General features: G+C 34.7%; 1 pseudogene; it reads left to right on the top strand.

The window, feature by feature from the left end:
- Positions 1-345: 345 nt before the first annotated feature.
- Positions 346-2865, top strand: LOC141690798 (26S proteasome regulatory subunit 7-like; annotated as a pseudogene).
- The last annotated feature ends 1465 nt before the right edge of the window (positions 2866-4330 follow it).

Genomic DNA, 4330 nt, shown 5'->3' with positions numbered 1-4330 from the left:
ATGTTATGATTCTGTGTAATTATTCATTTATTCATTGATGAACCTTGTTTTGTTGATGAACTCGTACCAATCAATCGAGTATTTACACATACGCAAATCGATTGAATATGCAATTGATCAAATGCAACTCGAAAACTGATCTTATTGTTAAGAATCAAAATGCTTGCTCCCATTGTACATTTGTTCTTTGAAAAGTTATTTTACATGTATAGTTAGAGAATGTATTTCATGTCTCTATATAAATAAAGTGTTATTCAAGGAGTGCGATGAGATAGTCTAGTGATAGTCTAGTGGCATGAACATATTCTTTGGCTCAGAGCTACAGTTTATTGTGCAATAGTCATTATGTTAAAACTGGGAACCCCATTTCCCTTTCAAAGGCCAGCCAGAGAAGAGATTTTGGTATTTGGTGAGTTTAGGTTAAAAAAATGTCACTTGGAACTAAATCAGCTATCATTTGATTCCTGACAATAAAATTTTTGTGATGAGTGTAGGTGAATGGGGGCATGTAGATGTGGAAGAGGTTGTCAAGCAAGGAAACATCTTGGGATTGCCCCCAAATATGTCAGATGCACATACAATTAATGGCAAACCAGGGCCTCTCTTTCCTTGTTACGTGAAACATTAGTAGGATATGTTAATTAGGTGACACTGCTAAATGAGGAATTTCCAAAGTTACATATTAATCAGTTTCATGTTTGCATATACCGTTGCCATGAAGGTTAAAAAGGGAAGACATATCTTTTAAGAATCATAAATACAGCCCTCAATGATGAGCTTTTTTTTTCCAATTGCTGGTCACAATTTGATATTAGTTGAGATGGATGCAATGAACAGATTGAGAAAATTCGAGAGGTTTGTAATAATATCTTTTTTTATGTGAAAATTGATATCAGTTACATATTTGCATTCATGTAAATTTTAGTTATCAATGTTGGTTTTTACTTATTGGTATTACCTATTCAATTTTAGGTTGTTGAGTTACCTATGCTTCACCCTGAGAAGTTTGATAAGCTTGGAATTGACCCTCCAAGGGGAGTTCTCTGTTATGGTCCTCCTGGAACGGGTAAAACACTTCTAGCTAGGGCTGTAGCTAATAGAACTGATGCGTGCTTTATTCGTTTGATTGGAAGTGAGCTTGTTCAGAAGTATGTTGGTGAGGTGCTCGCATAATTCACGAGTTGTTTCAGGTTACAAGATGTCAAGATGTTTAGTGTCCAAAATCTCTCGTACATGTTATTTAGAATACAACTAACACATTTTCTTTTTGGCAGATGGCACGATCAAAGAAGGTTGCATAGTGTTTTTTGATGAGATAGATGCAATTAGAGGTGCACGATTTGACGATGGTGTGGGCGGAGATAATGAGGTTAAGCGCACAATGCTTGAGATAATAAATCAGCTTGATGGATTTGACGCTCGAGGAAATATTAAAGTTCTGATGACGACAAACAGGTTAAGATCGCATCTCTTGTATATAGCCGATGAATTGTACTCGCAAGGTTGGAACCCAGGCATTTTTTTCCACTGGGTTGGTCTTTACTAGAGCTAAAAAAAATAAATTGCCAAAACAATAAGAGACCAAATTTTTCACTAATGTCTTCCACATCAAACTCATTACATTGACATCCGTTGTGTTTGGATTTTCACTTTTAGTCACTCTCACGATAAATTAAAATGTACAGGGGCTAGTTAATTTTAGGTTACTGCTTGAGTTTTCAGGCTGTAAAGATTGATAAATAAAAAGGAGACACAAATAGAATAATTAGTAGAATGAATCAAATGTAAAAATAATCAAAGAAATAGATTAAGAAAAATAGAAACAGTTTATCTCAGCGTAATGATTTAGGTCTTTGCCATTGTAATGTGTAGTTAGGATGTCGATTACCTATTTTTCTGGACTTCTAAACTGGTTTATCTGTAATTGTAACTTGCCAACAGTCTAATGATTTGTTTATTCCAGGCCTGACATACTTGATCCAGCGTTACTTCGTCCTGGGAGGTTAGATCGTAAAGTTGAGTTTGGCCTACCTGATCTAGAAAGTAGGACGCAAATGTTTAAGATCCATACACGTACTATGAACTGCGAAAGGGACATTCGTTTTGAATTCTTAGCTCATCTTTGTCCAAATTCGACAGGTATGACTTCGTCCTATATGCTTTTCCTTGCTATGTTTTAATTTGTTCTGGATATTTGACTAATTTGCAAAGAACTGATGTACTACATAAATTAAACAAAAAGTAGTGGTTTTTTTTTGGTATTAGCAGGCTTTTCAAAATTAGATCTATCTATGATTACACGTTTATAAACTATAAGATACAGTACAGACATTGTGACTAAGCTTCTATATATGAATAAAATTACAAACGATGGACCCCTCTAAAGATGCACATGGCATTTAGTGGCATGTCTAAATATAGCACATTCTGGAGATGCAAAAACAAATTCATTGTCCAAGAACAAACTTGTATATGTATACTCAAAAAAAATACCGCAAGAGAGTGAGCCTTTCTAAGATAAACCTGACATTTTACCCAAAGAGAAACTAAGAGTTAGAACACAAGTATGAAAGGGTTGGCTTGCATTGTTTATATTGAATGAATGATTGTTATCGAGTCTGCTTGCAGAAGGTAGGAATATCTTCTTCTTCTTTTTTCACATGTAGTTTGTCATGTGAATAATAAACGTTTTTATTTAGGAGCGGATATAAGAAGTTTATGCACAGCGACTGGTATGTATGATATTCGAGCAAGAAGGAAAACTGTAACAGAAAAGGATTTCCTTGATGCTGTGAACAAAGTCATCAAGGGGTATCAGAAGTTTAGTGCCACCACCAAGTATATGGTGTACAATTGAGTGATTACTTTGTTGTACCCCTTTGCGAAGAGGAGCTTTCTTCTTGGGGGGGGTTAAGCGTGGAAGATTATTAACCTCTCTTTCGCCTCGCACCTCACACATGTGCCCCAGACACCTTTTATTTATATCCGTTTTTTCTGCCAATTTAGTTCTTGGGCAATTTTTCTTGAAAATATTTACAATGATCATGTTATGTGGTGATGCAAGTTTAAACTTAATCTACTTAATGCAGGGTAATATTCCTTTTGGATGCTTCTACGAATTTAGTTTTTATCTTCATATTAACTTTTTGTGCAACATACTTATCTGGTAATGGTATTTTAGGAGAAAGATCATATATTTCGTAAGATCATATATTCCTTTTGAATGGACTATTACTACTAATACATGTGTTGTTTTTCAGACTCAAATCATCTGAGGCCAGACAATTCAATGGCCTGGACATTAATCACTGTCGAGTCGTCGGTGAGGTCAGAAAATTGATCTGATGAGCAGTTGTTGTGTTCTGTATTTGCTCGACTCCACTCTCTGAGATGTTTCCCATCTTTCTATTAGTCCGTCACCTTCAAGCATTCGTAACACTTCAGACATTTTCGGCTAGCTAGCTGCTCGTTTAATAGTTTTTTCATTAACGGTAACAGATTAACGCTAAAACTGATGCTTTATGGCTACTGTATTTGTTTTTGCAAAAGGGTGTGTTAATCTTTTTAATTATGGATATCAATCCTTATTGATTTATAAATATTGGATCTCGTATCTTTTATTTACGTATTTTTTCTATTTAAACTGCAATTTTTTTGTATAAAAGTTCGGTTTTTTTTAGCCGAACTGAAAAACCGAAGTGTTTCAGTTCGGTTTGAAAGACAAGTTCGGTTCAATTTTTAAAAGTATGAAAGTTTGGTTTTAGGTTATTTCGGTTTGATTTCTAACCGAACCGACTGTTTGCTCAACCCTAGTCTTTCTCAGAGGCTTTGGATAAATAAAATTTACTGATATATCATTATCAGCAGCTAGTATTTCAAAAAATACAATTTATTAGTAAATGAGAGCTGTTGGGTTGGATCAATTATGTTATTTTCTATTTTGGTACTCACAGTTGCCACAGTTGACAGCTTGATTTCAGATTGGTATGTCATTTTAGTAATGCTAAAAATTGCAGAGAGCTCTAATGTATTCTTATGCATGTAACAAAATTTCTCAATTTTTTTTCCTAGGTGAAATACCCGAGAATGGGTATTGACCCTATTTACATGCCATGTCCCAAACATTAGTACATGATCAAGGAAACAGGTAAAAAATATTGCTGCCCATTTAAAATACTTGCCAATTTCACGTCCCATTTGCATGGTTCTTTTATATTAAATATGTTGCAAGTATTTTATAAGCATTTCCCTGTCCCTATTGTATGTTGGACAACATAAATATGATCACAGAGTGCCAAATAATCCCTATTATAGCGTGGTGCCCATCTAA

The sequence above is a fragment of the Apium graveolens genome, chromosome 10, assembly GCF_009905375.1.
Source record: "Apium graveolens cultivar Ventura chromosome 10, ASM990537v1, whole genome shotgun sequence".
Lineage (NCBI taxonomy): Eukaryota > Viridiplantae > Streptophyta > Magnoliopsida > Apiales > Apiaceae > Apium > Apium graveolens.
Note: the sequence above shows the minus strand (reverse complement) of the source record. Positions and strands in the feature narration are given on the sequence as shown.